Source organism: Delphinapterus leucas, chromosome 2 (genome assembly GCF_059928025.1).
Source record: "Delphinapterus leucas isolate spDelLeu-1000000601 "Yukka" chromosome 2, BTC_Dleu_Yukka2, whole genome shotgun sequence".
NCBI lineage: Eukaryota > Metazoa > Chordata > Mammalia > Artiodactyla > Monodontidae > Delphinapterus > Delphinapterus leucas.
Window position 1 is genome coordinate 111223157 of NC_143130.1, and position 12371 is coordinate 111235527.

At 34.3% G+C, this 12371-nt stretch overlaps 1 pseudogene; it reads left to right on the plus strand.

Moving 5' to 3' along the window:
- The first annotated feature begins 6549 nt into the window (after positions 1 to 6549).
- Positions 6550 to 9572, plus strand: LOC149750255 (peptidyl-prolyl cis-trans isomerase A pseudogene; annotated as a pseudogene).
- The last annotated feature ends 2799 nt before the right edge of the window (positions 9573 to 12371 follow it).

Consider the following 12371-nt stretch of genomic DNA (forward strand, 5'->3'; position numbering starts at 1 on the left):
ATTTAGAATATTAAATTCTAAATATAGAAAGATCCTCTGGTTGGTCTTTGTATATTTAGAATTTGGAATATGCCTTACGGAAAAAGCACCAAAATAAAAGACTCATGCTTCTGTGCCTCTCTTCTCTTTGGGATCTTGACCCATATGTATCAGATGCTTCTGTATCCCAGAACTCCATTTTCTGCCTTCCAAGTCTTATAAGGCTACAGAAGACTCTGCGGGTTCGTTTTTTCCTCAACAGTAACCTTCTGCTTAGATTTGCCAAAAACAGGCCACTGGCCTTGAGGCAAGATTGACTTATGTCTGTTTGATTTCCTGTTTTTTTCGAGATCTTAGCACTTGAAATCTTTGCTTTCTCAGCAGGGCTCCAAGAGTTTTTTTCTATCTTTATATCTATGTATATCAAATATCAATCTGATTGTTTCAGTGGGGGTATTGTACTTCTACAAGTTGTTCATTTTAACTAGAACAGAAAGTCTCTTATTGACGTTTTGAAATTAAAATTCCACATTTTCTGTTTAAGCCTAGATACAGAGAGAAACATGAAGACAAATATTGTGTCTAAAAAATAAATGAGTGGGGTCAAATGCAGTTTATATAAAAAGCTATACTAAGTTTGGGCAGTTGTGAATTTTAAGTCAGTGCATCCTTTCTCTATTTCTCTATTTGATATTGTACTTCTACCCATTTTGTAAATAAATTTCTTTTTCCTAACCAACTAAATGATTTTTAGATAATGTCATGATGATTCTGTTGGTTGAGTTCAGGTCCAAACTTTTTCAATCTAAGTCTTTATGTTTTAGCATTATCTCCAGTCAGATGCATGTTTAGAGTATTTTTACACCGTATTTTATTATCCTGAAAGTTAGTGAATACATCACCTAATGTAAAAAATGAGTGTTTGGGAACATTGTAACTTATTTTTTTAAACCATTTAGTAAAAAAATTTTCAAGTAGAATCGTCTTATATCTAAACTTGAAATATATTGTACATTTATAACTCTAACAGACTGCATTTTCTACCTATAGAATCATATCACCTACTTTTTAAAAAAACTTTCAATTCATATATAATTTTTTGTGTGTTCCCTTAGAGAATGTTTGATCTTGTTAAGTAGAATCAATTATCAATTACAGCAGAAAACCAAATGTTTTATTGTGATATTTTTTATATTGAAAATCAATGTCACAACATAGCACTAACTCATGGAATGTAGATACATTTTGTGTGCTTCATGGGTCTTTTGAGGTAAAAACATCCCTAAAATTATTGGATATGTTTTAGACCTCACAGCTTTTTTGTTCAAGACGCATCAATATATTTATTATCTTAAGGTCTTAAATATGTACGGTATTTAAATTTGGTGAACTTACAGCACATATACGTTAAAGATTAGAAAACCTTAGTAAGAGCAGTGAATGAGATTCTAAGGACTTGATAGAAGGTATTTTGTTTTAATTTTTGTGTTTTCTCTTCAATTATTTTTATTTATTTAATTCTCATTTTATTTTATTTTATTTTTGCTATTGAAATTAAAGCACAGGTGTTTTGTTCCTGTTGTTACACCTAGAAAATTAAGCTTTGCTTTTAGGCCTTGAAAATAAAGCAGGAATAAAGTAAATTTAAAAGCTGCAGGGTACCATTAGAAATAAACAGAGGAATGTTAAATGTTGATTAAAGATCAAAGAATAGTAGCAGAATTAATTATGTGGAAGCTGTGAAATCACTTACAAACTACATAAAGCCAAGCCAAGGGAATTGGAAACTTATTACTAATTAATTCTTATAATGCATTAATAAAACAGACAAGGCACATCTTAATATTTTGGTGGAAATTTGGCTGTAGTATCCAACTTCATTTCTGAAAGGTGTATGATTCAATTGATTAAACCCTAAAAAACTGGCTTTAGAACATGCACATACAAATGGAAGATGTTGCAATACAAGTGTAAGTGCTACTGAGTTACTAAATCTGGGATTGTGAGGGGGTTTAAATGATATGAATGTAACAGCATAGTTATAATGAAGTGTGCCAATTCCAACAACTCTATGGGGAAAGTGGAGTAAATCAAACCTAACCACCAATTTTTGCAGAGCGAATCATATAGAACAAAATGAGAGGCACTTAAAAATAATTTAGAGACAACGTGATACCATGCATTTAGAGGCTTTAAACAGCTCCTTTCATTGTATATGTTTAAAAATCTTAAGTATTTATAAATTATGCTTTCTGTTGTGTGATTTAATTTATACAATGACAAAAATTTTGTATATAATTAGCTAGTTTCTGATTCCTGGATTTTACTCTGATGAAGAGATTGTAAATGGTTATACTTCATATTTATTATTCATTAATTTTTTATCTTAGAAATATTCTACACATTTCATAGAATCTTAAGCTTGCCTCTTCTGGAATGGTTTTATACCTTGTTGTTTAATGGCAACACTTTTGTCCTATAGCTGGACATCAGCAAATTTTGTAGAAACAGATTTTTAAGACTTGCTTTTACTTAGTAAATATATTTGAATGCATATGTAAAAATTTCTTCCAAAGTTCTAAGGGCTCAGAAACAATAATGATAAAAATTTTATTGAAAAGTGTAAATATGCAATTAATATTTTGAAAAATACTCAACAATAATAATAATGACCATCATTTAACAATACTCTAAAAGATTCACAAAAGTATAATGTGTATTAGTAGTCCCAGGTTTTGCTGACTGCTAGAAACATCAACAGATCAGAAGTTTTCACTTACAGAACACCTTATGGATTGAATCTACTGCAAGCCTCATGGAATCAAACCATATCTAGATGTCCAGTATTAAAACTCTGATTTAGGGGAGGATATTGAGGTGGTGGCATGGGAAGCAGTTTCCTCTTCCCTTCAGTTGTGAGAACTATAAAGTGAATACTTTGGGGTTGTCTACCAGCACATACATTAGAGCAAAATGGAGGTGGTTATTTGGGAAAATAATAAAGTAAGAGTTTGTACATCCTGAAATGGAAAATCAGTGTCAAGTGACATTTATACTGACTACACAGAAGCAGCCAATAATCAGGGAAGCTGCCAGGCACCATATTAGAAAGATGACATATGGAAATTATGTTTCTTGGTTTGATGGAATATGTACACATAGCACTTAAATTCATCATACTTTTCTTATGGTACATGCAGGGATGGGTAATAAAACTCTCTCTCTGTCTCTCTTCCCTTTTCTTCTGTGAGGATGAGGCATTTAAATTCTTTTATTCAATAAACAGTCATTGATCCAGTCCATGAAGATCTTGTTCTAGGTTTTGAGTTTCAGTGGTGAAAAAATAGTAAAAGTCCCTGCTGTTATGGACATTGCAATCTAGTATGGAGAAAGGTAATAAACACATAAAAATAAATGCATGAAATACATTTAAATAGTGATAAGTGCTACCAGGAAATAAAACAGGGGGATGTGATAATGTCAGAATATCCTCAATAAGTAGGCATCTCTATTAGGAATGGTTACAACATAGCAGCAAACTTTCCCCAGGAAGTGAAGAGAGACAGAGACAGAAGTAGAGAGGCCTAGTGTCTTTCATAACAATCTCAATGGTACTGTTACATCATCTCTGCCATATCCTATTGTTCACATAGACCAACCCTTTTACATTCAAATGTATGAATGCCAGCAGACAGGGATTGCTAGGGGACATTTGGGAACTGGCTGCCACATACAGTAGAGGTCAAGGAAAATGGAAAGTCCAAAAAGGATGTGGGAATCTTTTTTTTTTTTTGGCTGCTCATGGGATTTCTCTAGTTGCAGCGAGCGGGGGCTACTCTTTGTTGCGGTGTGCGGGCTTCTCATTGAGGCGGGTTCTCTTGTTGCGGAGCACGGGCTCTAGGCATGTGAGCTTCCGTAGTTGTGGTGCATGGGCTCAGTAGTTGTGGCTCACGGGCTCTAGAGCACAGGCTCAGTAGTTGTGGCACACAGGCTTAGTTGTTCCGCGGCCTGTGGGATCTTCCTGACTAGAGATCAAAACTGTGTCCCCTGCATTGACAGGCAGAGTCTTAACCACTGTGCCACCAGGAAAGTCCAGCATGTGGGAATCTTTTGATAATTTATTTTTATTTCTGAAATGTGGTTATGTCAGAAGCAAGACTAAATTAAGAGAGAATATATGTGTGATCAAGAAATGGAAACAATGTCTATAAACTGAAAACTTGACTGAAAAGGAACAGTGAAGCATATGGTAATTGCAAGGTAAAGAGAAAAAATATGAAAATCTGAAACTGCAGACAAAAAGTCATTGGAGAGCAAGAGATTAAAAAGGTTTCTGAGAATGAAAAATGAGGGAGCTATAGGTGTGGAGAGAACACAGAGGTAAAACATTTAGGCATGGATGGAAAGGTGGGTACTACTCCCTGTGTGAATGCAGGGATTATTAAAGGATAGGCACAAAGACTAAGATGTTTCAGTATGGAAAAACAGATTGATGCAAGAATTTATACACTGTGATCTTCAAGTGAAATAAGGGCTCTCAGATTAAGAACCTTCTAAACCTGGGTTCCAGACTTAATAACAGCAACACTTTTCCCCCCAAGACTACCAACAGTCTCAACTTCATGTTTATCCTTAAACTCTGACTAGTCTAAGCATTGAATAAAACAAGTCATCCGTTTTCACCTTTAATACTGAATATTTTAACGTTGCTTGACATTGCTGACATTGCTAGAGAAAAGTGCACAACCTTGAAACTGAAGCCATAAATCCATACTTTCCAGACATACCTGGGTTCTAAGCACAGTCATAAAGATCTTTGTAGTGCCATAGGTTCTTTGTAAAACCCATTGACACCATTTTTAAGTCTACAGAAACACTGCCTCCCTCCTGTAAAGGCAATATTCATACCTCATATTTTAGAGATTAAAAATAATGTCAGAAAAAAGAAAAACACACTTCCATCCCCTTTACTTCCTAATCATACCTATTCTACTTTTTCATTCTGTCATAGAGACTGTACTATCTCTCATTTTTCAAAGCTCATATCTCTTCTTTCCTTCTGCCTCCTACAAATCTTTTTCAGGAAATTTACACCCCTAACTACTTACATTATTCCATTATTCATTCATATTCATTCATTCATTCTCATCCCCCCTCTCTATCTCCCTCTCCTCCCTCCATGCCTCTCTCTCTCCTTTCCCCCTGTTGCTCTCCTTCCTTCCTTTTCTCTTTGATCCTTGTTCTCTGTCTTCTCTCTGTCTTTGTCCCAGTTCTTGTGTATAAGCATTCTTTCATAATGAAAACAACCAATCAACCAAGAAAAAGCCTATCAAAATCCATTTCCTTACAAAATACATCCTTCCTTTACCACAACATCATCTTGAAATAATGTTCTGTACTTATTTTCTCAACCTTCTCATATTACTCCGTGGCACACATTTCTTAAGACACTAGTGTCTGGCCATTACACAAACAATTTTACCCAGTCCCTTTTAAATTATATTCAAGATCAACTTATGGTTTTTAGCTTTTCATAAAATTATACTTATTGATTTATATAAAATGTTTAGCCTATCTTACCTCTCTACAGTTTTTGACAGTATTGTCCATATGCTGAGTTTTACAACATGTTCTCCCTTGGCTTCTGCAATTCATTTCTTCTGGTAGCGGCTGATTCTCCTGCTACATTTCTTATGTCCCTGCCTTTGCAGGTCATCCTCGTGTACCCACACATTAAATGATGGACTTCCTAGCCATTTTTAATTTGATTACTTTTTATTTTTACTTTAACTGTTAAACTCAACAAATCTTTAATGGCATATTATTAACTCTAATAATTTTATTTTTTATTTCAAAGCTGGGCACTCTTGAATCAGTATCTCTTTCTCTAAACTATACTGAATTTCAGAATGACATTATTGAAAGTTCACACAAACATTTCCATATAGAATTCCCATTTAGAATTACTTTAATTCAAACTTTTATTGAGTTCATGATTTACCCTTCCAAGATATAATGTAATAAAAGTAAATTCTCTTGTCAACAAGCTCCACTTATTCTCTTCTCCTTTTTTCTTATCATAGTCCAACTTCATTGACATTTTTATAGTTGTTTTCTCAAATCTATTAGTTAACTTGCTCTTGAATATAGATTCCCCCCTGTACTACACTGCCACTGTTTAAATCATCACTGATTAGCCTTTACTTGAACTAATCCAAGAGAATTATCAGATCTCTTTACCAATAATCTCTCTCCACACTGGCTTACCATGTACTGTATGGCCAGATTTCTTCTTGAAAGAAAACAACAACAAAAAAAACTAGAGGTGTGTATACCAACCAGGTTTAACTTATATGATTATCTGTGCCATAAAAGATAGCATAAATTCTTTAGCTTAATCAAGAGACCCTACATAATCTCTCTCCTAACTTACTCCCATGCGTCACACACCCTGCCCTCTTTTATATCTTGTGATCGTCAAAAATGTTTCTGAGATATAAAAAGCTCTTTAATGACTCAGTGTTTCTGGTCTCTCTTACTGAATGGATTTCTTGATTTCACTTTCAACTTGGAAAATTTTTGCATGTCCAAAATTCTTATTGAAATGTTTTTCCTTCTGTTATTTCCAAAAACATGTTTTTATATTCTTTACAACAATTGCGTTTTATTCTTCTTGTCTCCTGAGAAACCTGATTGAAAATCAAGATATGCTTCTTGAATGATTTAGATTGGGCATGTCAGCAGAACTAATGGGATAAATTTTGCAGGAAGTTTATATGAGGACTGGTATGAGGACCTTGGACCTTGTGAAATGTAAATTTATTTGAAAAGAAAGAGTTCCACACATTTAGAGTACTACACTGTATCTTTTTCAAATCGCACGTTAACTTCAGACCATTGCTATGAGTTAAGGATCTGTGCTGCAGAAAACAAAGATGACCTGTCTGTTTGGAACATTCTTTAGTTACATCTGTCCTCCAGTTCTGTATTTTGGAAGTATGTTCCTTATTGCCTCCAGTTTATTTCCCAATTTCCTTTATCACTTATCCTTAGGCAAATTGTTTCTCTTGACAGTCTTTGCTTATCTAATTATTAATAATAAAGACAGCACAGCATGAAGTGCATCCATTGATAGGTTAGTAGACAAGAGAAATATAATGAATAAAAGTTAGGTAAATGGTAAAAATAAGACACATGGAACTTTTATATAATAAAACAATCAGATAAATACTACTCTCTATCATAAAACAGAGAGTATGACTCTTAAGAAAATAAAGGCAATGAAAAATATTTGATAACGGAGGAGAGAGAATATATTAGGAAGTAATAAATGTTTTCACTTTTGTAAAGGATACCTAAATTTTAAATAAAGATATAAAATAAGTGAAACAAATTAAAAGCAATAAGGATTAGAAAGGATACATCTTAAAAGTGAGTTAAGGAAAGAAATGTCACTTTTGAAAAATCATGTTAATTTGCAGTAGATAATGAATGAATGAATGAAACCCAAGAGATGGTAATATATAAAGATGTTAGGCAAAGGTGATACAACTTAAGACATAAGTGAAGCTCCTGAAAATTATTAACACTACAAAAGAGTAGTTATAGTCATTAGATTAAAATTTGAATCTCCAGATCAAATGGCATACTGATGAAAGAGGAATTGATAGAGGGCTGTAAATATTTACTATATCCTTATATAGTATTGAAGTAGTAGAGTAAAATAATGTATTCTATGGAAATTTGGGGTGGGCAGGGAGGCCCCTGCTTTCAGTTATCACCAAGATAAAGTTTTATGGGTATTCAGGTGAAGACACATTACAAAAAATACAGGAAAAAATCTAGTTTGTCTCAGTACTTCGCACTAAAACATTCAGCATAAGATGACTGAGGAGCATTGTCTTACAAATCTTAAGAGAGAATAAGCATAAACCAAGATTTTTTTTTTGGCCTCACCAAGTTCTCATTCAAATATAAAGACAAAAAAATCTCAAACACATAATGTGCTTGGACATGACAGCATCCAAGCACTCCTGACAAAAGTTGAAATTTTTAAAATTCAGCCAACTGATGTAATATAAATTAAAATAAATCAGGGATGATAAAACTATGGTATGAAAGGACTTTCAGTAAGCATTGAATACATTTAAATATATAACAGAATGGAGTATGATATGTCCTATCAATGGGAAACTAGTTAAATGAAATATGGCAAAATGAAATATTATGCAGCCTTTACAACAGTAAAATAAATTTTTTCTCACCAGTATGGAAAGATATGCAGGATGAATTGCTAAGCAAAATTTCCTCTTTCTATAACCTATGAGTGTGGGTGTTTGAAATTCCACCATATGTAAATGATCTTTATAAGCATTTGTATTAAAGTGACATAATCTACTCACTGAAACAGAAAGTGGATAAGGAACAAAACAGAACAGAACTTTATGATTTTCTCTGTAAATGACCAAAGATAGGTATTTGAGATCAACAGAAGGGTGATTCTCTACATGGTCATTCAGAGAGGCAGGCTATCGCAGTCTTTACCTTCCTCGATGTATATTCTCCATGGTCAACGTAAGCATTTCTACCCTAACCTGGAAGAAGAAAAATAGCAAAGAGGACACCAAATGGTTTTACGGTCTGTGGCCTGAAAGTGACACACAACACTTCCAGTACCATTTCTTGATAGTAATCAGTCATGTGGCTACACATACCTGTAACAGAGGCTGGAATGTATGTGCAAGAAGTGGAGAACACAGCAGAATATGTCAGTTTCTTCCATAGCACTCAGGATAAGTAAATGAGGAAATAGCTTGAGGGTTAAAATATTGAGATATTGAAATCTGATCAAAATATGTTTATCAGCTTTCCTTTTTAAGGTTAGAGGGGAAGAGAATATTAAGGCCTAAAGATGCGTGAGGAGTGCTGTTCTGGGAGATGTGACAGAACACATGAGAAGGAAAAGTTGAATAGAGAGTTCAATTAAAATTTTACCTATTCTGGGTTTTGCTGATGCTGTTGCTGCCACCGGGAGACATACCAGCCTTAGTCAACCTCACCGTAATTTTTCTACATCGCCATCAACAATGAGTCCCTGGACAGTGTCGCCTTTGAGCTTTTTGAAGACAAAGTTCCAAAGACAGCAGAAAGCTTTTGTGCTCTTAGCACTGGGAAGAAAGGTTATCAGGATTCCTGCTTTCACAGAATTATTCTGGGGTCTATGTGCCCGGGTGGAGACTTCCTATGCCTTAATGGCACTGGCGGCAAGTCCATCTATGGGGAAAAGTTTGATGAGGAGAGCTTCATCTTGAAGCACACGGGTCCTGGTATCTTGTCCGTGGCAAATTCTGGGCCCAACACAAACAGTTCCAACTTTGTATTTGCATTGCCAAGACTGAGGGGTTGGTCTTTGTCAAGGTAAAAGAGTTTATAAATGATTTAGAAGCCATGGAGCACTTTGGGTCCAGGAATGGCAAGACCAGCAAGATCACCATTGCCCACTGTGAACAACTGTAATAAATTTAACTTAGGTTTTATCTCAATCACCAGACCATTTCTCTTGTAGTTCAGGAGAATACCCCTCCACCTCCATCTGCTCTCATTATCCTATAATTTTTGTGCTCTTGCTACTGTTCCTTGGGTTCCATATTTTCCTTATCCTCCTCCAAGTCTAGCTAGGTTGAAGAGTTAAGTTTATGATTATAAAATAAAAACTAAACAGCAAATTAAAAAGTCTTACCTATTCTGCAGTTTTATCCACATCTGATCAAAGAATAAAAGTATCTTTCAAATACCTTATACCATTTAATATATGCAGCTTTGTGAATGAGCTCAATCATTTGACTATATGAGGCAGGGAGTTGCTTGATCCTTTGCATAGTACAAACAAAAATTCTGAAATAAAGACATTGAAATTTATCCAAATCTGTGTTGATATTCAAATGCTAAAACTCTTTTTATTTATACTTGATTTTCCTCTTGTGAATGGGTTTTTCAAGTACAGTGTTTAAATATCAGGTCTGATCCCTCACTAAACTGGAACTTATCCTGTAGGGAAATAATTCTTTCTCTTCAGCTCTCCTTATGGTAGGCTATTGTCATTGCAGTCAGTATACTTGATGCTTAAAGTCCTCATTTCCTTACTCCTTTCTTTGTCAATTATTTTACATATCCGTGAAACTAAAATTGTTGAATAAGATAGTTTTGGGCCCTATATGTTTAAATATAAGAAACCTTTTCTGAAAAATATGGTTTAAGGTACACCACCAACTTGAGATTTAACAAAAACATTAATGCATTTTACATTTTATCATGTTTATTACTGTCTTGCACCTTATTTACAATAAAAAATACTGAGTTGTGGAGATATCTATTAAGGGATTTCATGAGAAATGACTTCATTTTCACTATGAGACTAAATGTAGGCAGCAGCACAGTGTTGTTCAGGATAAATGACTGTTTGATAGGCTGATTATACCAGGAGGAATAACCTTCTCTGTAGTGCACAAAGATTCTCAGGCTCAGAAATCCAGCCAAGTACAAGTAGGAATATCCCTGAGAGACCTTTTCTGGCAGTGGATGAGAGCTTTTTCCTTTAGGACGTTCAGAGGTCAGCGCTTACAATTTCGCCAGTAACCAATGTCTATTTAAAGTGTCTCTTGTTAGCGAAATGATGGTGATACAGGTTCTCCTCAAATTTAATTCCAAAAGATAGGAAGCGCTGTCAAGAACAAGTAAAAAAGAATAAGGCAAATGTACATGACAGTGTAAAACTAAGCACAAGTTCTTCTACTATATACTTATAAAGGCTTCACAAATAAAAATGTATATGGTAGTCAAGTAGAAATCAGACCACGGAGCTTAAAACTAAAAATATCCTGTGTGCTGAGAATCATCTCCGCCCTTTCATTTCTAGAAGTTGTCATCCATGTGGCATAACTTTGAAGGATTATTTTTCAAGTCTCTCTCTTTGTTCTCTTAATTTCAGACTTTGGGATACTGATGGGTAGAACTGGTGATGAGTAAGAGAATGCATATAGTGCAAACTTAGGGACAATAAACTTTTATATAATAATAATGATATTGAAAAATTTTACTCTTCCCAAGATTCACATGTACATGTAATCCCGCATCATTTTTAGAGTCACTTAGCTTACTTTTACACCTTGGGAAACTCTGGAATAAACAGGACATTTTTTCTGAAACTTATTAGAAGATGTTTATGTGCATTTTGGGAGCTAAAGATCAGGGAGAGGGCTAGGTAAGGAGTTAAGTGAATTTGGAACTGTTTTTAAATCACTCTAGATATAGTAGTGAATTCAAAGGTTATACTGCAGAAAATTTAGACAGTCTATTCAGGAAATGTGAAAAGGCTGTTTTAGTTGAGGACTCCATTTTTCTTACTGCTACACAGGTGACATATGCATTATTTATGCATAAAACACAGAGCTACCTTTTAATTTTTAAGTGAATCATAACTGGAAAAATTTTAATGAATAAAAATATGTGTGCCTGTGGCAGAGTCTCTAAAATCATTAATAAAAGTCATTTTGAATTGAATGTAGTTATCTGCTGTACTTGATAGAATAGCAATTTCTTAAGCGTCAGTCCTCAAATCCATATTTCCTTCAACTCTGTAATCATTACAAATGAGACATTTTACTTTGTCTTCATCCTGCTTCCACACTGAGAACTGAATGAACATTTGCCAAGTAGCTGCAGAATATTATTTTTTTAACACACATATCCTTAAATTTCTCTATGAGAGTTCATAATCTTTTACCCAGTTTACTGGTCACAGTTATAAAACCCATCGTCAGTTGTACATTCTCTATCTCTCTCTTGTTCTCGTGTTTATTCTTTACTGACATTACTCTATGCTTTCCAAATCCAAGTGAATCTATTTAAAATACTTGGGCCAGGCACATTTTCAAGCTGTTGATTCTCTCTGTACTCTTCATGTAGAACGAGCAACATAGACATATTGTCCATCTATACAAAACAGGGTTAAGTCAGAATGGTTCCTTTGTAGAAGACTTACTTATTCAATGAGAAGTGATCTAGGTTGGTCAGAAGAACCCAGAAATCACACCGAATGAATAATTCTTCAGAGAATTCCAAACTCTTTTGTACCTCAGCATGTGTCTGAGGTCAGGGGCACTATGATCTCCAGCTCAGGAAAGAAGTCCACCTCAGATTTCTCAGAATTATTGAGTGATGATGATCCTTTAAAATAATAAGCATGGGGAAGTCTTTAAATTTCTACCAATTTAATTAAGATATCTTTCCTTATTCTTAAAATATAAATCATATTTGCAAGAGGCACACTTTTTATCGGGAATTTAGACAGGAAATTTCGTAAATCTTTTCAAGATTTTTTCAAAGTTGGCTCT